A 22,800-nucleotide genomic window follows, 5' to 3' on the forward strand; every position below is an offset into this window, starting at 1 on the left:
CTGAAAAATGACAGTGTTTTAGTTAATTCCACTGGGATTTGGGTCATCATATCCTATGATTCTTCTGCCCTGAACACCTAAATACCACTCTCCTCTCTAGTATTTTCTATGGTCAGAATGAGACATGATACTTAAAAACTTCTGAAGTATTTCATAAAATAAATATTAAATTGCTATTCACATGATGAATTACAGAACACTACAGAATATTCAACCACCTCTCCATAGGTGTCTTCATGGTTTAATTATGTGATTTTTTTCTTTTCTTCACTTTTTGTCCCAGGTTTTACTTGGAAATAAAAATCTTTTTCTTCTTCTCTAATGATTTTTTCTTCCCCCCCCCCCCCTCATTTTTCCCTCATGTTTGCATTTTAACTCACATCTGTGCTTACAGAACTTTTTATGCTTTTGAAGAGAATTAATGACAATCTTCCAGGTTACTCAGCTTCCATTCACGCAGTTTAAGGCTCAGATTGAACACCCACTGAAACTAAAGACTCCTTATTTACAATGAAAACTGACCAAGAAATTCCGCATCAATTACAGAACCAAGAATGAAGCAGTATGGTGAACAGATAGAGAAGTGTATCAATAAGCGTTCCTAGTGAAGAAATGAATTTGCTTACAGGATATCTCAAAGTGTAGAAAACTATCATATAGGAATGAATTATTAATCAATTTCTTTTAGTCACACAGAAACCATTCAGGTAAAAGAACAGGAATCTCCAGCTATTAGTATGTATCATTTATTCAATATACTCAAAGCTGAACTAGCTTGTAAAGTGTGTTCTACAACAGTTATACATTTATCGCATTGACATTAGTAGGTACGCTTTACGTTGTTTCATTGTTCCTTCCTGTCAATAAATGTGTTATTTCATGCAATATGTAACTTATTGATTTTTATGTACTAGTAATAGCCATGCTACACTCACAACAGAAGCAACTATCATGAAAAAGTGCAAATTAAGCAGACTTTAAAAGCTGACAAGTAGAACGGGTATTCTGCTGTTGTCCAGAGGTGCCTGTGTAGAAGCACCAGCTTTACTACAGAACACTGGGGGAAAAGATTATTTCTTCAATAAAACATGAAAAAACCCTCCTTGATTTCAAGGCCAGCATTGAAATTAGCTCTGACCTTTAGGTACAGTACTAGATAGGCCTAGTGATCTTGATGGTTCAGATGAAAGGCTGTTGCTTCCCTTACCATCATGAAAGGAAAACCGTCTCTGGAAAAGCAGCTCCTTACCCTGGGCCTGTTACTAATTCGGGACTGTCTCAAAGAAATTGATAGCATTTACTGAAGCATTAGCTTTACTTCCTTCAATTCCACACACACTGTGCAAGTCTGTCCACAGATCTCTAGACAGTCCCAGCTCAACACTCCTCAGCTAACAGTGCTAGCAGGATCTCAGCTGAAGGTTTTACAATGTTCAGAATTAACTCCATAGCTTCACCCACAACTGTCTTTAAACTGAAGTTTTGAGTACGTACACGTGAACACCAGCCTATTGTTCTGGAAACACCCTTTTGCTCCCATGAAATCCTCTTTCCCATTAATTACAGAAACCGGCTTCCATGGTCCTGGTGCTAAAAAGATTTCAGGTCACTGAACTCCAAGGAAAGACTTCTTGACCTCAAGACATGTCCTATGGTTTATTCACACAGGCTCTACCACCATACTTATAGCAGAGGGAAAAGAGTTACCACGCTGCACATGTAGCAGGACACAGTGGGAGCATTCCCAGGACTAAATCTGTCCAGCACACAGCAGAGAGCAGATGTCTTCTAAGCTGCATCTACATTATCAACTTGGCTCAAAACTACCCAGCCCTGGGCCCTTTTTTAAATCAGCAACCACAGCAGCATAAGGTTCAGGGTGCACATCTAGACTGTGGCATGCCTGGGACCCAAATGCTGTGCTTCTGACACTTCAGCACCAGTTATGGTGGCCAGGCTAGTAGTTGTGGTGTAACTCCTACAGCTAATTCATTCTAAATCAGATCACATGTGCTCCCCACAAGCTATAGTCATGCCTTTGAACCGTGGCACAAGCCATACTTAGAGAAGCTGCTTTCCTTCTTCACCTCGCTTCTCGCCCCATATTACAAGATGAGTGTCATTCACTGGTTTATGTGGTTACTCAGGTTCCCTGCTCCTTTGAAGATACATGAGTATTGGCATGCATAATTGTTTTTAAAAGCAGTGTAAAAGCGTTGCCACTGAATTAATAGCAATTCAGCAAAGAAAGATAAGAATAAACAGATCAGATTCAGCACTTCCAGCAGTTCTGAGGGATGCTCCTGATCAGGGAAGAGGAAACTCATGAGAAACCTGTTGCAGATTTGAAATGGCTTGAAGAAGGCCCTGACAAGGATGAAGGCTTTGTTTTCCTGGCAGGACTCTGATGGACGCTGCACGTATTTATTATCAGTGATAGTCACAAGGCCACAGACCCTGTACAGTAAGTGAATGACCGAGCAATTGTGTACTTCAAATGGATGTACAGAATCCTGTGGTATTCATGCCAGTTTCCTAGGGTTTTTTCACTAAGAATTGAGTGAAAAGAAGTACCTGAACCAGAGCCCTAAAAGCTGAAGTTCACTAGGACTTTGGCTGAATATTAGATCTTTCTCCTGCAAAATCAACATCTTAAGGTTCCAGAAGGAAACACAAGCACAGATGCTTGGATGCTGCTACTACACAGTCAACAAGTAGATCAATCTTGAGAAAAAAGGCCTGCAATGCTAAGTCATTGAGCTCTACTGGACATCTTTTCTAGTGCACACAGATGTATTTCCACTAGCTTTCAGAAGGTATCAGTAACACAATTACTAGCATAGGCTACTATAAAACACCGTGACAAAAAAAAAAAGTGCAAGCCTTGCAACCAAGCAGTTCATCTGTATCCCTGAAATGTACACAGAATAAATTGTAGGGGTGACAAATAGCATTGTAAGAGATGAAAAGATTACGGAAGACATGTTATGGATAAGCAAGAACCTGCATGGCAAACACACAGAAGCTCTTCTAGGTGTTATATAAACTGAAAGAATAGAAATAACACAGGAATCAGAGCAGACGGGTTCTGGCCCAGATATTCAGCAGCACAAAATCCTGCAAGCAGAGAGAAAACCTGTTACAGACCATTAACTATGGAAGGTGTCTTAAGCAAACAGCTCCTCTGAGAGCTGCTTTCAGTAGCTAATGATGGCAGAAATACTCCAGCATTATTCTTTATTACTGCTTGTGCCAAATGGAATAACAGGACCAAAATTGGTTTTGGCATAAGTATATGAAAATCTGCAGGGATCCAACAGCTTTCTGACCCTGTCACCTCAGCTTGGTACCAACCAAGTCTGAGCACAGCAGAAAATTCACCTCCTGGTTTGATTTTATCCCTTAAAATGTGTTCTTGTAATCATGCTTTGTTGCATATCCACAATTATTGCATCAAAGACTGCCTAAGGCTGCTGGATTTTGCTTAAACAAGCCATCATCTCCCAGATCCAAGAAAACTTAGCTGAGAAGCGTATGAACTGTTTGCTCACTTAAACAGAGAACAATGCCATGATTGTAAGTAAAACACGTAGAAGAAAATAAATTACATTAAAAAAAAATCCTTATAGCACACAAACAAAAAGAATTAAATGTTTTAGAAGATGAACCAAGAGAAGAGTTAGTGGGATGTTGGACACCAGACTCTCTCCACAGCTCATCTGAGGATATGGATCAACAGCTGCCATTCAAGAAAACACATTGACATTTCCTGCACCCCACTCTGCATCCTGTTTCCCATAACTCCACATCTCTCTCCATGTGATGGCAAGCAGGCTGACTTGCAAGTAGAGCTGGAGGAGCCAAGTTTCTGAGCCAAACACGAGGGAGAGGCCGAGCTCTTGGCTGATTCAGATTCTTTTAGAACAGTCTCGCCCATCAAGTTTTATTTTTCCTACTTTCTTTGTGGCTAGAGAAACTTGGAAACCAAATAGTTTAATTTAAAACAAGACATGTTTCTGCAGCTGTGCTGAACAGGACAGATGAAATTAAATTTAGAGAAAGGAGTCCCACTAACTGAAAAATTGCATGTCACAAGCACTTTGAAGAGGGATCACAGAGGGGGAGGCAAGGAAAGAGGAAACTATACTGGCTTCCACTCAATCTGGAGAGGAGATCTCTCAAGCTGTAGCAATCACTATGACCCTGGTTGTCCCAGCCACATATGAACAAAAGGTAGGACCTGCAGTTCAATGTTGCTGCACACTTCATCAGTCTGTTTACTCAGAAGTTTCAGTTGTCCTGAGGATAAAAGCATGCTATGCTCCTGAGTATCTGGAGATTGCAGAACTCCCTTCTATCCTGAGACAGTCTAAGTGGGCTGGAGTTTCAGGCACCCTTACTTGCCCTAGTTACTTAAATCTATGAAGAGATGTTCACAAAGCACCTGTGCCCAAAGTAGGACACCATAATTTTCCTGACTTTTTTTTCCTCCATCCCCCATTCCATGTGGTTTCTAAGAGGAGAAAGGATTTTAAACTGAAGTTACCAAGAAGTGCTTTTACTGCAGAAAGACATTGAGGGGAAAGGGGCTCTTGATCAGCTTCTTGCAATCCCCAGGAAACAATGCTTATTCCTTCTTCCCTACGTTTCCATGTTACATTTTTTTATTTGGCATCTGCTTTGAAGCCACTTCACATTTAATTGAGCCACACAGGTTTGGGGTTGGCTTAGATTAGCAGAAAGAGTTTAGGCTCCAGTGGATAAAACCTCACTTTTCAGGTATAAAAACCCAAGAAGGTGTTAACCAGTTGATATCAGGAAGGCTCCAGGCACTGCTCTGCTCCATGCTTATACATACTTCACTGCTACACCCATGAGAAGCCAGCCTGGGTAGGTCCCAGCTCTTGATTATCTCTATTTGTTATCTCTACCTATCAGCACTAGCCAAATAAGTTTACAGAAGTCTCATTTCTTGAGATATAACAAGATCTCCAAACACAAACACTGAAATGTGTGTGGTGTGATAAGTACATGTACAAATCATAAGACTGAGTAACCAGAGGGTTGCTGTGTAACCCAGAATAAATACTCACTTCAGATGTAAAGGAAAGAATGCAGCAGGAATTAATACAACAGAGATCTAGTGGCAGATTTTAAATATTAAGATCGCCTTGGTTTGGTTTTGTTTTCAATAAACCCCTCTGGATCCCTTTGCTGCTGATGAGTAACCAGTTTTCGAATACTCCACAATTACTTCTAGAATGGTATTCACAGCTAATTGTTCGCTAGCGGCACAAAACACACAAGAACCTGCCTTCAAAGGTATACACAAAGGCCAAAAAATATTTCCATCCTCACAAACCCTGACACTTAACAAAGTACTTCAGAGTCCACAAAGTACAGCCCCTTAAAACTCCAGCTTTCATTTTCTTCACTAGACTCTTAGGCATCTTTCTGATCCTTTTCTTCAGGGAGCTGGAATAAAAGGTATGTTTACACCTCCACTCAAGCTGTGATGAAATCACATCTCAATTGATCAAGAAATATCTTCCTGCTAGAAGAACTCTAGGATATACCAGTGAACAGAAATTAAATTACTAGGATTTTAAGTCCTTGGACAGTTTCTGGTTTCATTTTCTAATGCTTCCAGGTGTGTGCTTTGAGTCCTAGTTAGCATGACCTTTCCATTTCACTGGAATTATTACTCACACACAAAGGCAATCCCTTTCCTGATATTAAAAAAAGATGAGGTTCTGCAGAACCCAGCAGTTTTTCAAGTTCACAGCCAAGTGGAATGCTTGCGAAGCATGTACACTATTGAAGTCCATCTTGATGACATTTATGTACGTAATAGACATAATTTCAATAGTGAAATTTTATTTCCTATGCTCATTATCTCCAATGAAATACTTGTCTATTTGTGTAGGAAGAAAATTACAGCTCTAACCAGCTGAAACAAGGGCAATATTGTAAAACAAAACCTCAGCTCTTTGTCTTACAGATTCAAGTTTGTATTTTAATTCCCTGAGAAAGCAAAAGCCATGTGACACTATACTCCCCGCATTACCTCCTCTCCCAGAATCAGAGCTCAGCTGCAGAGATGCTAATTTATATCCTCCAAGGCTTTAATCTACCTAGTTATAGGACATTGCTATTGCCAAAATAGAAAGTCAAAGCAAAAAAACCCTAGCAGCTTCCAGTCTCTGCATTGTCCCTGGGAGATGAAAATGTCTGGGCTCTCTTTGGCCTGTATTTTCATTTGTTTAAATTATGATTCGTCTGGTTTTTCAGGATTATCTCAGAATATCTTGTCTTCAGTTTTTTTTGTTTTCCAACACTGCAGCTGAGTCCCAAGTGCCCCAAGCCTTTTGCTCATTTGACTACCCAAAAAGAACCAATTAGATGAGCAGTAAATAGGGAAGAATAAAGAGGAATATACCAAAGAAGGCATAGAAAGAGGAACGAAAATAAAACAAGAGTCTTCCACACATTGGATCACTTTCACCACTTCAATTTAGTGGGTGGTGTTTGTTTTCTGAAGATGACAAATACCCCTAACAAAGCTCCGGGTTGTGCTGTCACATGCTTGTATTTTATGTGGAGAAAGATGCCTTCCTCTTTTGCAGGGATTAAGCACACTGCAAACAAACAAACCAAAAACAGCCCAACAAATCACCTCACCCAACAAGAAAACCCAAAACACACCCAACAAAACACACACAAAATTAAAGACAACCGTAAAACAAAGAAAACCCAAGCACAATAAAATAAATATGTTGTATGTTACAACTCCTACTTCTTCAAGCAGGTCTGCAGGAACTAGCTGTAAGTCTTCTGACTTTTTCTGAGATTGGGGTCACATAATTACCCTCACCCTCCCTTCCCAGTTCAGCCAGCTGTAAAACTGAAAGGGAGCACCATGAATACTGCAAGTTTGTCATTATGTCCTAACCCTGGAGAGCAAGGTGCAAAGGCTCAAGATAAGTTGTAGTTTTTAGAGTAATAAGTCCTCTGAGAATTAGTTGTGGGTAATGCCATCAAAAACTATCAGTACCTAGGTGTGCCAACTGTCACAGCCCAGCCTTTCACTGGAATTGTTTAAAGCTATTTCAGCATTTGCGTAAGTTTCTCTTCCAAGAACCCATACGATTGTAGAGCAACCATTATCTAAAGGAAACTAGCCTCCTTTAGTAGAGTCACAGTCTACTGTAAACATTATCTGGAGAATAAACTTTATGTGGAAAAGAAATAATCTGTGTAACTCTGGAGTATGTTGGTCAAATATTTGCAGAGGAACAACCACCACCCATGGCTGTGTGACTGCAGCCTTCCCTTTGTTTAGAAACCTTTATTCAACTGCACAGAGAAATAAGCCCCAAATTTTTCTTGACTGCCTTACTGTGATTCTCAAAATCATATTAGTACCACTTATGCTGATACCATGTAATTAAAATACCAAATAGTTCTCAAACACAGATACCCAGGAAGAAAAATAGCTAGCAATAGCAATAACATACAGCTTGAAAGATGATCAAAACCACTGATGATTAAGTTCACTGCATGTGCATCAGGGATGGTTTTACAAGTCCCATACCAGAAAAGTACAGTAAGAGACTGCTTTGCTCTCTTCAGAAGGTGTGAATCCTCCAATTTCCATCTTCAATATGATGCTTTTAAAGGCTATTTACCCAACAGGACTTATTTTTCCATCTTATTTAAAAAATAAATAGAAAAACTCGAGTTTCCTGTATTTGGCCTCCCCTTTTTTTTCTGTTCTTTTGCTGGACTGAAGAGTTAAGATAGGTAATGACTAAGGGTCATCATGTCATCCAGGGCTTTGAAAATGACTCAGGCACCAATTCTGGGTCTTTATTGCAGTCACAAAATGTTTTATGGGGATAGTAAACTCCAGTCCCCACCAGGAAAATGGCAACTTGACACACACAGAGCAACACTGTATATCAGTTCTGTAGAAAAAGGAAGTTGTGCATCTGCTCATAACAGAGAGCAATCACTAACCTAAGATTCAACAGCGACAATGATATCACAACCTGTTTCCTTATTCCAGACCCATTACCATGGGATGCTGGCCTTGTAGCAAATCAGTCAGATACATAACTATAAAATACTTCCTATATGAAGAAAAGCTACTAAACTTTCTCTCATATTCTTTACCTATGAAACCTAATGCCTAAGTGAATTCCTGTGGTCATTTTCACAATGCTATGAAAGCTGCATTCCCTAAACCTGAACTCTATCAGACCCAGGAATGGGATGCTTGCCCAACCTCATCTTCCCTAGAATTAAAAAAAAAAAAAAAAAAAAAAAAAGGAATATTCCAGACTTCCAGTGGATTCCAGAGCTTTAGAGTAGCTGGCTGAAATACAGATGCACTGCTGGAAAGAAGGAGCTAAATATGAACAACTCACTGCTTTCCCTAGACAACAACATTAGCAGACGCACAGAGCAACTAGATTAGGCAGTCATTCCTCTATTATCTCCCTTTTGCTTTCCACCCACTGCTCACAGATACTGATTGGCAGCAACGCACTAGCTTATGAGGTAAGAGATGTGGATTGAAACCTCTCTGGGAAAGAAAGGAACTGAAAGTACATTTCTGATTCCTGTGTGAGTGTTCCAGCTCCATGGATGCTGGCTGGCAGATGGCTCTGGCTTTACCTGTGATTCAAAGAGAGAGACAGACAGACTACAAAGAAGAAGAAGAAATGGCTGCCCTTAATTTGGCAATTACCAGAATTTACTAGGTGTGCTCTGAGTCTAGGCACCAAAGCAAAGCCCTGCAGGGACAAGAGAACAGGCAGAATCACAGCTAGTTCCTGCATTCCAATCTGTTTTAGGCAGACCTATGCACAGGATTTCTCCAATGGAGGCAATTCCAGGCATGCTCAGAGACAGAGATCTCTGTGTTTGGGGAATGCAAACTCAAACAAGGAGGGAAGTTTAGGCACTTCCAGCGTTAGGCAGCCACTGAATGGGAATGTTTTGGATTGTAATTTAAAGTGCAGGCAATTCATATCTAAACAAATCACGCTTTAAGAACCCAGCCGTTTTAGTGGATATTGTATTGTACATTCCCCTATAAAGCAGAACCTTTGGCTGAGGACTCCAGCCGTTACTACCCATATAAAACGAAACTGTATACCAACTAACCCTTCATTGTAAAATCAGGTATTTGCCAAAGGGACAGCAACAATTTCTGGCAACCCACACACTGGCAATTAAGACACAGTCCTAACTTTTGCAAAACCAGAAACCAACATCTCCCCTCTCTGAATGACCCTCCCTTCACGTTTATTTTTCAGGCTGACCAGTGGCTGCCATTCAAAATATACCTGGAAATCACTCATTTATTGTATCCCCAGAAAGTCCAGCCCAAATACAGCTCTTTGAATTAGTAGCTGCGTGAAAGAAGTGTGTGTGCATTTACTATTGCCACAGAAGGCACAAACTGAGGAGAGCAGGGGGAAGCATCATCCAAAAATGCTCTTGAATACTTGATTACACACTTCACAACAGAAGCCTCTGCTAGATATATGACACAGCCTTCCTGACACATGGGGAGATGACCTTTTATTAAGACGGCGAAGGTTTCAGAAGTGCCTCCAATGCCCATTAATCCAAGACGCGACGTTACCTCCCCTCGCCGGCAATTCACCTCACCGCGGGCTGCGGGCGGCAGGAGGAGGCCGACTGCCCCCTGCTGTGGGACAAGGGAGCCTGCGGCAGGACAGAGCCCTGCCCTGCTGCCAGCGGGTTCACCAGCGCTTGCGGCTTTTCCCACCGTTTAACACCCCCACGAGGAAGGCAAAAAGGCGGAGCACACTCAAAAGCGGTTCCCTGAACTGGGTTCTAAGAGCTGCCACAGCTCTTGAGAAACAGAGGGATGCATAATCACATTTTCTGTTGTGAACGCCCCAAAGACACCAATTGCTTAACAGGTTTTTTTGTTTATGCTCATCATAAACTATGCAGCCTATCCCAAAAATAAAACCCTGTGCACACCATACTAGCTGATGGTCCTTTCTGGGAAACACGGATTCACAGGCTTTGAAAGATCATGGCTGCTGTAGGGACCCTGAAAACTTGACATTACAAAGTACAGTGGCAAATTTTCTATAGCCATAAATAAACCCTTATCTGTGCTGCAACAGTCATATTTCATACGTAAATTCTTTAGATTGGACAGAGTACAGCTTCTGTTATATGACCTGTAGGGGAGTGCAATAGGCTCAAATAACTTCCATGAATATTTTACACCACTACACTAGCATGTTTTAACTTTCACTTACCATTAAATATTCAGTGGCTGAAAGGAAAACTCTCCTTATGCATGTTTGTTACTTACCCGCATTTGGCAAATCAAGCTAGTTGGTGCAATAGAGAAATGGCCCTCTTCCTCTTCATTTTCTCTATTTTTTCAAGCTTGCCTTGTGGCAATGGGAAACTACAACTTCAAAATGATGATGACTGTCAAAGTGGACTTTATTGCAATGGAAGAGAAGAGAATATGCCAATTTGTCCAGCAGGTATTTGTAGATAACTTAGCAGAGATTATTAGCTTCTTTAGAATGCTTCTCAGTCATATACTGCTCAATAAAAATGCAGTCAGACTTTTATTTTGTTGAATGTTACAGGAGACCTTAGATAACAATTTAGCTTGCTGAAATTCCTATTATGAAAGGTAAGTAAGCTTAAACAACAAGAACAGAGCATGCAGTGTAATCAGATTTACACATCAGAAGACTTCCTTTCTGTGCTGCATAGTAAAACAATAATGAAATGGACAAATGTTTTTGTCGAAGCAGGATTCATTTAACTGATTTAAGTGGTTTATGATGACATAAATAAGCTACAATATTTAAACTAGAAAGATGCAAACTCATCCATCTACATAATACAGCTGCATTATAGAAGAAGATTTGATGAGCATTTCTGTTGTTCAAAGGCTTTTTCTGCCCCGAAGGAAGTATCACACCAGTTCCATGTCCGCCCGGAACTTTCCGTTCAGAAAGAGCAGCACTGATATCGCACAGCTGCTTGGCATGCCCAGTGGATTTCTTCAACCCCATGCCCGGCCAAAATGCATGTCTTCCATGTGGCTCAGAGGCAATGCAGCCTGCAGAAGGGCAAGAGACGTGCATCTGTCTTGGGAAAGGACAGGTGTTTCAGGTACAGGAGCAGTCCTGCAAAAGCTTTTCAGCTTTCACACATATCGGTATTTCTTTACACTCTGTTCTTCATTTTCTTTAGCTCACCTGCATGTCTTTCTTCAGTCTCTCTTTAGTATTGACAATCTTTAATCCTACACCTCATTTACAATTACGTAGGGAGGGGGAAGTGGACACCAGGTCCCCATATGCTCTGACTTTCTTCAGGGCTACATCAAATCCCCCCCCATTGCTGGAAGATAAAGTGCATGTGTATGGATGTCAAAGTTTTATCTGACCCTGGTCAGATAACATGCAGCGCTTAATGCAGCAATGTACAGAATAGTATCTGCATGAGTCTGCAGGTTCCTAAGCAAACGCCTGTTTTTTCTTCCAGCCCCGTGATGCTCACTGCACATGCCCTCCAGGTTATTGGAGGTCCTTAAATGATGGAAGACACTGTGTCAGGCAAGCTTATGATATTTGTCGAGATTCAGCTTCCCGAAATCAGGAAGGACAGTGTTTAACCAAGGAAGGATGGGTTCATTATTGCTCAGAGAAGGTATTTCAGTTTTTACATTAGTTAAATCCAAAGATCATGCAGAAACTACCCTAAAGGCTCAAACTCTTCCTTCAGAAGGCACAGAGAGCATGGCAACCAAGTGTTACTGGCATTTTCACAGGAGACTTTGCCTCTTCTTCAACCTGAAACAGGAAGCCCAGATTCACTTCCTCACTTAAGCAACACCTGGACATCATTTGTACTGCTATTTTATCCCTTTTTTTTTCCTTCTGCAGGTTTGCACTGTCCCCAGAGATTATCAAGGATATGACAAGTTTCTTGGCCTCTGCATTTGTCAAACTGACAGTCTGGAGAGTGTGTGTAATTCTCAGTGCAGAAGACAACAAAGAGATATTCTGCAGGTCACCTGTACAGACAAAAATGCTCAGCTTTTTGTCACTTACAGAAATGGGAGCAAGGTAAAAACTGCAGTCATTTTCACAATCTATTTGTTTTGCTAGGCTTTCTAGACTTCTAGTAATCCTTTAACCAAAGAACACCCTCATTCCCTTTTTCTTGGGAAATTACAGAAAGCAAGAAACAAAACCACCAGGCACTATTCTGTGTATAGCATATTTCTGTATATGATCTTATATTGCAACTGTGTGCAAAATTAATGTAAAAAAAGAAATCTTTGAACTCTTTTTCTATTAGACTGCTGTTTTCTTAGAAGAATTAAGAAGAGTTCTCCTGAGACCATATTTCTCTTTAAAAGACATCTGCACTTCAGAACAAAGCAAATATACCCATCCAACATTCATCGTGAAAATGAGTGGTAAGGGAAAGAATAAGAACAGCTATAGTATTATCTATATATTAAATGGCTTTTATACTCACAAGCCTTTCCATGATATTTATAACACAATAAGAAATCTTGGTGCATATACCCTGATAGCATGCAGCAATACAAACTAATTACTCCATGCAAAAATCGTCCTTCTCAATCCCAGAACAGTCCTCTGAAATCTGCATATTTTGAATAGTACAGGAAAGGACAGATATTCACAAATTTCCTCCCATTCCCAAAATTATCATAAACAGATTTGCCTGAACTCCTTTCTCAGGTGCTTTCTCCATAAAGATTTTCCCTTGGGCTTCGGGTATCAGTGGGTGTTTACCAAGTAGAATTAGAAGTAGCTAAACATATTTTTCTCCTGAACAAAGCCATAATCCAAAAGCACTATTTGCACAACTACGTGAAAGTTTAGCAATAACAATAAGATGTAATAATTTGCCCAGTTTCCTTGACTTCAGCCAAGGTAAACCAGATGCTATTTAAGGAACAGGTCTTGCAACACCAAACAAAACCTAAAGGCTTGGAGTGAGGCCCAATCAGAGCACTGCTCAAAAATAAGAGCAAAGAACTAAAAAGCATACCATTTGGGTTTAGATTTTTAAGTGTTACTTGAGGTCTTTGGTGAGCAGATGCTCTATAAACTAGCAGGAAAAGCACTACCCAGCACACTGAAAACAAGAAGTGACCAATGCTTTTTACACCACTTCAGGAAAAGGATTTTTAGGGGTGTATGATCCTGACCCACAACTATTTCACAACTTCATGCTAAATGAGGCTTCGTCACATAACAAGAATATGCCTGCTTCAGCAACAGATTCAGGTAAGTTCTCCCATAAATCTCCAAAGCACATATTTAATACAGCTTCTCAAAGATTTAATTGTGCTTTGTCCCATCAACCATCTGCAGCACTGGCTTAACTAGAAAATAACAATGGTTAAATCAAACAGACCTCACCATCTTCAAATTCCTGGAGAAACTGTTCACACTGAGCAAAGTCAAACATAAAGCTTTACCTTCTCTGCACTGCAAGTCAGTCTGATCCTTTGCAGTCACAGCCCAAACCCACTGGTGAGCAGACTACTTCCATCTAGCTCCCAGCCTTTCCCCCCAGGTGCAGTGAGAAATAACTGTGTGGGCAAGAGTTGCCTCCACCTGTGTGTGCTACCACAACCACCTCGACTGTTATGCAGGGAGGGCAGAGCTCAGGAGCAGCTAGCAGAGTTGAGCTTCCCTCATTTCTTCTCACATCTCTCCTTTGGCTTAGTAGTCCTGATCCATAATTTAGCTCTATTCTTTAGTTCTATACATCCTCTTTTTAGCTTTGGGCATGTGAGATGCCTTTCTTATTATCCCTCCTTCCACTTGCATTCCTCTTGGAAAGCAGGACTTGAGTCCCTCTTTAGCAGTTGCAGAGAAATCCTCAAATCTATAGCAAGCCAGTGGCATGTTTGCATGTTGTCCTGACAGTAAGCCTTATTTTGGAAACAAAATTTGCATGTATAAAGCTTAGTCATATAAAGTAAAAGCAAATGCTATATCCTGCAGTTGTTCTGCAGACAGAATATGATCAGTAATGATCCAAACTTAAGGTCTGTGCTTTTACAGTTAAGTCTGGCCGTGAAGAACGTTCCCGGGTACAAAGCCTGAAACCTTCAAACTCCACATCCAAAATCATATTTACTGGCATCTTAAATCCCATCACGTGCATTAATGTTAATGCTACTATCATGTTCATTGTCTCCAAGGAGCATTACCCCGTTTATGATGTGTAAGTACAAATGATGAATGTAGAACATTTCTAATGCACTTAAGCTACAGAGGGCAAGGCTGAAGTTTTCCTGGTTTTCAACATAGAATTAAGAGAACACACGATTAGGAAGAGTGTAAATCTCATTAGTAAACATACTTTAATGTCTTTTTGACAGAGAAGACATTCTGGCACGGTAGGAAACAGCATGAAAGTTGCTAAGAAAACAACTTTCATTTATTGAATACATACATATTGTTCCTGTTGTCTTGCTGATGCTATTTCTGACCTCTATTCACACTCTTTACAACTTGATTTTTCACTGACTTATGCTGTACAATCCCTCTAGTCAACCTTAAGTTCTCTCCCCTTTCTTGTAGTTATTGAGTTTTGTGATCTAATTGGAGCTATGGTTTAGGTTTTGGTAAACTAACCCAAATAGAAATCAGTAAATCCTACTGCAATAAAAGCTTTCATTGTTCCTTTGTGGCTTTTGCTTGGTGGGGTGGTTTTGTGGGTTTCTTCCCCTATAGGTTATTTTGATTTACTTTCTGCTATTCATCCAGTTTCAAAGTATACAAATAACACCAGGGACATGTAATCAATGACAAAACCTACATGTGGTGTCCACGTTCTCCATGTTGACATTGCAGTGATTAAACACATATAAAGGGTCCCAGTAACTCTCTCTTCACTGCTAAATAAATATCCATGATGCTTAGGGCTAACTTATTCTACAGCACATTTTTGGGGGGAGAACCAGTTGGAGCAACCCAAAAGAAAGCAGGGGGTGAGTAACTAGTAGAACTGTGTGGACAATTGTAGGTGCAGTGCCCAAACTCACACTAATCCTCAGTTTTCTGCTGGTGTAGATGAACCTTAAATGGCAACTATACCTTTGTAAATCTCTGCTGTAATTATGAGCCTACCCAAAAAATGTGGGCAGAGACAAGAACTGACTTTTTTACTTCTGCTCTTAGAAACAACCTGTACAACACGAATGCTGAATTTGACTGGGGAGACCTTCGAAGCCTCAGAGAGGAAGTTAGAGAGGCCCAACAATTCCTCTTCTTCCTTTTCCAGTTCCAGCACCCTGGTACCTATGTGCTACGGCTGAGTAGCAATCAGCACAAAAAAATGGTCTGTATCACGGAATCCTGGCTTTGCATTTACAATGTCCCTCTTAGCAAAGAATTTCATATATTCCATACAAACGTTTGGAAACGTTGGAAGTTTAAAAAATAGTAGTGAGCATCTTTTAGCTTTTGTACATCATACAGTACAGGTGCGTTTACATGTGGGCTACATATATGCATATGTGTTGCATATATGAGTGCAAAATGGTGCAACTGCTTCTAAGCTTTGATTCAGTATAACAGGCAAAGTAACATTTAATATTTAAATCATCATGAATATTTAAATCAGATGCAGTGACATGTGACCAGCCTTTCTTATGCTTGTTTTGTTAAGTACATTAGGGTCATGCCACTTGGAGGACAGTGTTATGAAGAGGGGCCATTCTTCCCTACAACACCCAGATATGCTGTACAGGTGGGCATTGCAAAAAACCAAGACCTCCTACTGAAACCTGACTGGACAGCAATTACTGCAGTGATCACAGGACTTCTCGTACTGCTTATTGCCTCTGTGGTATTGACAGTAAGTAGTAGTTACACAAAATTCCAAACATTTGTATGGAATATGAAATTCTTGGCTAAGAGGGACATTGTAAATGCAAAGACAGGATTCCTTGATAAAATTTTGCACAACTAATCTGCAAGCTATCTGTTCCCTTAGGCATCATCTACAGGGCTGAAAATTAGGATAGACTGTAACTCAACCACAGGTTTTATATAGGAGGTAAAATTAATCCCTGTGAATCTATGCAGCACCACCAATGCCGCAATATATTTACCTGCTACACAGGTCACATAGAGACACTCAAGATACAGATGAATTTCAGTCCCATTTTCTGCCTCATTAGATCAAACTATAATAAAATTCCTCACAACTCTTTGGGAACTCATAACCCACAACTCTTTGAGAAGGAATGAGATCAATAAGATGGTAATTATATTTTCTTTAATGTCTGACCAAGCCTGCCTCAAAATAAAAGGACGTAGATAAGTCCTGGAATGCCATTATAAAGAGCTGTCAGTCATGAATAAGTTCTTCCAGTCATCATTCATGGGACATTCAGTTTTTCACTTCTTATTCAGAAAAAAGTCCTATTGATGCCAATATACCTAAAATCAGATGTTCTGTTTCACAATTAAAAAACAAGCTGGTCCTTCAGACTGTTAAGTCCCCAGACAGCCATCCTTTTATGTTTCTAGCATGTTCTGAAATGAACAGGCTTTTCCTGCAACCAGACCACTGTGGTAATGGCAGAAAATGTGATTTATTCATACAGCAGATCCAAACAACAGATAACTATACTTCCTTCCCCTTGGTTTCAGCCTTATCAGCTGGGATTAGTAATTGTTCTGATTTATAACAGATGACTTTAATGATGTACTTAGAAACAAACTCTCATCAGGGTCCTTGCTTTACAGGTGATGATGCATCTTGCCTGTTAAGTGAATAACATGTGAATCACATTAATAGAATGTGTCAAAATAAGAAAAGGAACTTCCTTGTTTTGTTTTGCAGCTTTTTTGTCAAGGACTTAGCTGGTCACAGAAAGGCACTACGTGCCCTCCATATCGAAGGCAACAGCTGAAGTATAATCTGGACAGCTATTCCTCCAATGTATCAACAGTCTTTTCCATTAAAAAATGTCACCCCTTGCTGCAGAACAAAGGTAGCATGGATGATGACTCTCACAGCACTGATGGAACAGGTCAGATAGCAAAAAGGCTAAACAATGGTGTGTCTATGCAGCTATTTACGTATAATGGAGCCAGAATCCCATGTTTAGCAACGTACAATGGCTGTTAAATTGTTTTACGTGCCCAAAGAAGTGGTAAATGCTCCATCCTTGGCAGTGTTCAAGGCCAGATTGGACAGAGCCTAGGCAACATGGCAGGGGGGTTGGAACTAGACGATCTTAAGGTCCCTTCCAACCCTAACTCTTTTACAATTCTACGATTCTTTGTTCAAAAAAGTGTTAAATGGGGAAAAAAAAAGCTAATTAATGAATATTCACGTTTCAGCCGGCTTCCTCAAGAAGGGCTATGTTTGGGAGTCTGAAGAACAGATAGACCTTGAGTCATTTAATACCGATGTTTTCTTTGAACTTTTGCTGAGACAATCACTGTCTGTCACAACCAAACTGGGCCATTTCAAAGAAGAGGTAAATTGTGTTCCGGGGCTACTTATTTTTATGTAGAAAGAGCCTAAAACTGGTGACTTTATTACCATTGTTTCATTAAGCTTTGGCTATTAGGAACATGCTTCATTTCAACTTTCATCTTTGTAGAACATGAAACACAAATATGTACCTATATTCTCTGTTGTTCATACCATGTGACATAGTGCAAAAAGTAGCGACCTTAAGACAGGTCATTTTGGTTGCCTTATGGCTCTGCACTGAACTGATACTATTTGTGGTTTAAAGGACAGTAGAGGGAGCTGGAATCACAACATGCAGTTAACAGATGAGTACTGTGGCAAAATCATCATACCCTAATCTGAGACAAACTAGCACTAATGTGTTTTGTACTGAACATTCAGGCAGCAGCATGCGTTCTAATTACACAGAGGTATCTATTTTGAAGAGAGGCTTTACCATCTCTCAATCATCTCTTACAGTCCTAATGCGATCTTTTTTCTTCTTCCACCAAAGGTAAAAACTATCTATCGCAAGCTTACAAGTGAAATATCTTCACTGAAAAACCTTTGGATAAAGACACTGAGTACCCCAGAAGAGATAGATTATGAGAGCACAATGACAGAAGCCTACTTAAAAGCAAAACAGCAGGTAGAGCTTAGCTCAGCGACACTTACACATGAAATAACAAATGAAATTCTCAGTACTCTCATAATTTTAGGCATGGCCACATAAAACTTCGCTTTTGGAACTGTAGACATTTAATGTTTCATAGGCTGCAAAACAACACTGCAATGTCTGTGAAGCACAGGCTCTTCTGGGCCTTTAAAACATTTAAAGGTGTTGCTGTTCCTGCTTTGTGCTAACACAGAGATGAATCTCTGAGAGATTACTCTCTTTTTTTGTTTGATCTGTCTGATACATCTGTACATCCCATCTCTTCTTCTGGGAGCTCTTGTCTCCCTGCTTTGGTAGCAGAAGTTTCAGCTTTGAAAACAGCCTAAATTCTTCTGCTTGAGTGTGCGTTGCAACTTCTTTTTCAATATTGGAACTGAAATTGTTCAGACTGTTACAAAAGTTCTAAGTGTGAAACAAAAATTATGTTAAATTTCTAATTGTTGTCACTTTATTAAAGGCCAGACAAGTTTTATCCAAATGTAAACAAGCAAAAAGTAGATACCTGTTTCTTATATTCCACCTAGGCAGAAGAAGAGATGCAGCAAAGGAAACGGCTGGCTGCTGAATATGAGGAAAATGTAAACCAACAGATACACTTATTACAGCATGATCTGAACTGTCAGGAAGAGCACTGCATCATGTTCAATTCTGCCTTGCAAGAGGTGGTGAGATTGGCAGAAATGCTGACAAATAAGGTGGCTTGTAAAGGAAACCAAACAACACGGTCTCAGCCAGACTATTCAAGGTAATAAATATGATACAAAATTCTACCACAGTTTTATTTTTGCTAGCTAGAAAACATTCATGGCAAGCACTTGGGTTGGCTTGTGGTTGGCAGTACATACATCTGGAAGCTGAAAATGGATTCTTGATCCAAAAGATCACATTGTAAGTCTCATGCTTGTGTAAAGCAAGCCAGAGATATAAATTGAAGAGATTCCCATCTTATTCTTGGGACAACAACATTTTGGAAGGCCTTTCTTGTGCTACCAACTGATTTGGCTCTGGGATATCACACCAGTTCTAGACAACATGCTACCCATGTTCTGACAGGTCCTATCACTGGCAGAATCAGAATGGTGTAATTAACATGAAAAGAGAGAAACAGGAAAGTGGTCTTTTCTATTGCATTAGCCAAAGCAAATGCTCATAAAGCACTCTGTCAAAGTGCAGATATTATTTGCACATCCCTCAAAATTCTTCGTTTACTGCTCCCTTTAAATTGTTTAACCTTATCTTCCAACGGCCAAGTAACCATCTTTGTATCTTGAATTTCAGCCTATTAGCCCAGATAGAGGTTGCAAGCACCAAGATGTCAAGCATAATAACAAAGGAGAGTCACCGCCTCAAAGCATGGGGAGTGCTGGGTGAAGGAATGGGAGCTCACCTTCTTAACAAAGCTAAAACCAGGATACTTACCAAGCAGGAGCTAGTGGGTAACTACAACCTCAAGAAATCTGTTTGAGAATGATGTGAATGTGTAAGGAATTGTAGGTGGGCTGGTGGAGCACAGATGACAAAATACAGGTTGTGAAAAATACCTAGATCTCAAAAGAACTAACAGCTAAGTCAAAAGAGATTGTATTCAGAAAACCAAGTCCTCATCCACTAACGACTTGTGCATTAAGGGGTTGTTACAAAACCAACTTCATCAGCAGAACTCTTCTACATTGTTTCTTAGGAAGAATGTCAGATGTGCATTTACCAAAATCTTTGCTGGGTGCTTGCTTAGTTATCTCTTGGCAACAGAGAGGGAAAGGAGCTATTCTGTAGGCAAGTCTCAATAAATTCAATCAACATCAGAGTAATCTGATGTGTTTGTCTGCTTTCTAATATTAGTGCATGTAAAATCTTCTGTTAGAGGCAGTAGAAAGATCAGTTTCTTTATTCACATGTCTGTTCCCCTCCTCTTCTATTGTAAACTGCTTTTAGGCTCAGATGGCACTGCTGGAGCACCTGATGTTGTCTGCACGGATCCCATCACTGGACTGTTAAATCCCTACCCACACTGCACCATGCTGCTGACCGGTCAGTGCCCTGGGCCAGTACCTAGTGATTGTTTTCTCCATCCTGAGACTGGAAAGGTACTTCACGTAGCTGGCAACATTGGTTATGATCCCATCATATCCAGGCTGGTCTGTGTTGTAGATTCTGCTTCCGGTAAGTGCCACAAAGCAATAATAATGATTCAGACTGCCTGTTTGTGGAGTTTTAGTGGGGCACTGGTTAAAATCAGAACCAAACAGCAAACAGACAAACAGAAAACCACAATGTGCTATACTTGCATATACTTTTCCCATATCAAAACCTAAAGAAAATCTGCAAAAGCTTCTAATTAGCATGGCATTAGAAGTATTGTTCAGCTAGTATATAAGACTTACTGTGGATAAAACACACTAGATGGTGTGTATAAAAGGAAATGATAGGTGGTCCTTGTTTCTGACACTTTTTAGCCCCTCTATTCATTAAACTGTACAAACCATTATATGCTGAGAAACTTGCAACTTTAAAGGAGTAGCCAAATTAAAAATTAAATTAAAAAACCCATTCAACTGTTAGAAATTCATTCATTTCATTCCGGACCTAAAGACAAGTGACCTTTACTATCAGCATCCTCTGAAAGCTCCATTCTGAGCTCTAGAGCTTCCTTATCATTAGCATTACTCTGCATAACCATGTTAAATTTCTTCTGGTTCTACACACAGGTAGGCGTCAGAAGCCTGAAGTGCCCATATTCCCGTACATTCCTTACCCAGTTTGTCCCAACACTGGCCTACCTGTGAAGACAAAACTTCCAGTCCTGTGTCCTGAAAATGTGTTTGCTATGGGAGGACTGATGCTAGATCCAGTGACGAAAATAGAAGTTCCAGTGCTCGGGGTTACGATTCATCCTCACACTGGGCAAAAGCTGGCTGTTGGTGGGATGTACCTTAACCCCCTTACTGGCATGTTGACACCTCTGGAGATCGGGGGTCCTATGGCTGAGCCAAAGGGAGGCAAGATTGTTCCAATACTCGGAGTCGGTTTGGATAGTAACACCGGTAGGTGAATGCTCTTCACAAGTCAGTGAGTGAGGTATGCACTGCTCATAAGACCTATTTTAACTTCAATTGAAGTGAATTATCACTGTGCCTTTTTCTGAACGGGAAGGACCAGACCATAATGACGAGTTGCCAAGTGATGTTCTGACTTTCATTTCCTGTTCCTTGACTGCAGGAGAAGTTATACCTCTAGGTGGGCTGCTGGGTCCTTCTGGAAACATAATGCTGCTTGGAGATGCCTTCACCGAACCTCTGAGTGGGAAAATCACCCGGGTACATGGAGCTCACCTCCAGCAAGACGAGGTGCGGCCCCACAGCGGAAGTTACCAAGCAGTGCTGGAAACTGACTGGCTGGTATCACAAGCCCATGTGGTGAATGCTATAGAACAGTTTAAGGCATCAGTTTTGGAAGATACCGGTCTAGTAGCAGACAGATTAGCAGCACTAAAGGCTTCAGTAGAAGATATGAAGAAGTCTTTCACTACTAAGTTTTATCATGCAGTACATTGCTTGCGAAGCCTGGAGAAAAAACTGCAAATAGCTTCAAGTCTCAAGAGTAACGGTGGTAAATTGGGTACGTATAAAACAACCAGCCTGTTTTAAGGAGTAAACCAGTGTCATTACACTGAAGGCTACAGCAATGCACCCATTTACATCACAGGATTTATCCAAGATATCAGCATCCTAAGCCTTTGAAAACAGTTCTTTTTATCACAAGACTATTTAATGGTTTACGTTTCTCATCTTTTTTTTTAACAAACTAGGTATGATCAAATACCATAGCACAGAGATGTGGATCCCTGCAGTGTTTGGAATGAAAATCCCAGATCCTGGTGGGTCTGGTTTGATGGTGCCAGTTCTGGGAATAGACTGTGACGGGAATACTAGGCAGCCTTTTCCACTTGCAGGAACCATGGAAGATAGAAATGGAAAAGGTAGAGTATGAAATTGATCTGAATAATGTAAACAGTAGAGAGACAAGGACACGTTGTTTTCAGGGTGAGGAAAACAGCCTACCAAAATAGCTGAGTTTCTACCTCAATACTGAATGGAAAATACCTTTTTTCATGGTGTACATATTCAGAACAAGCAACACCAGAGTAACAGTGAAGGAGAGCTAGGACTGAGAACAAATCACACAGTGGCTTTCAGACCTTCAAAAATCTATTGTACTCTTTAGGAGAACTATTCTGATGTTATTCGCAGTGACAGGGCCACACATAAATTGATGCTACCTGAAGATGAAGGTCTGCAGTGCAGTGGTCCAACACCTGGTATACAGCATTTTCAGCTCAGGAAAATTCAGTTTGTTTTTCATTGGGTGATCTGAAATCATTCTCAGCTCCTTTTGAACTTAAAAGCTGCCAGCTAGGGCTGCAGCTAGAATTCATGATCTAAATTCAAAGTATTATACTTAGTCTTTCTTTATTCACAGGCCTTGTCCCTATCACTATTGGTGCCAGAACCATAAGTCCAGTTACAGGTGAAACTGGGCCTGTTATAGGTGCCCAAACCAACCCCTGGACACACAATGTA

At 40.4% G+C, this 22,800-nt stretch overlaps 1 long non-coding RNA gene across 2 annotated transcripts; it reads right to left on the reverse strand.

Annotated features, from left to right (window-relative positions):
* Positions 1-10,615: 10,615 nt before the first annotated feature.
* LOC136023141 (uncharacterized) lies at positions 10,616-21,628 on the reverse strand. Of its 2 annotated transcripts, XR_010616488.1 has the most exons (3): positions 21,001-21,628; positions 20,273-20,420; positions 10,616-11,137 (listed from the first exon to the last, which is right to left on the reverse strand). It is a non-coding gene; the product is annotated as an uncharacterized LOC136023141 (long non-coding RNA). The 2 variants fall into 2 exon arrangements; XR_010616489.1 differs by lacking the exons at positions 20,273-20,420; positions 21,001-21,628 and adding an exon at positions 13,541-13,632.
* Between the last annotated feature and the right edge of the window lie 1,172 nt (positions 21,629-22,800).

The sequence above is a fragment of the Lathamus discolor genome, chromosome 17, assembly GCF_037157495.1.
Source record: "Lathamus discolor isolate bLatDis1 chromosome 17, bLatDis1.hap1, whole genome shotgun sequence".
NCBI lineage: Eukaryota > Metazoa > Chordata > Aves > Psittaciformes > Psittacidae > Lathamus > Lathamus discolor.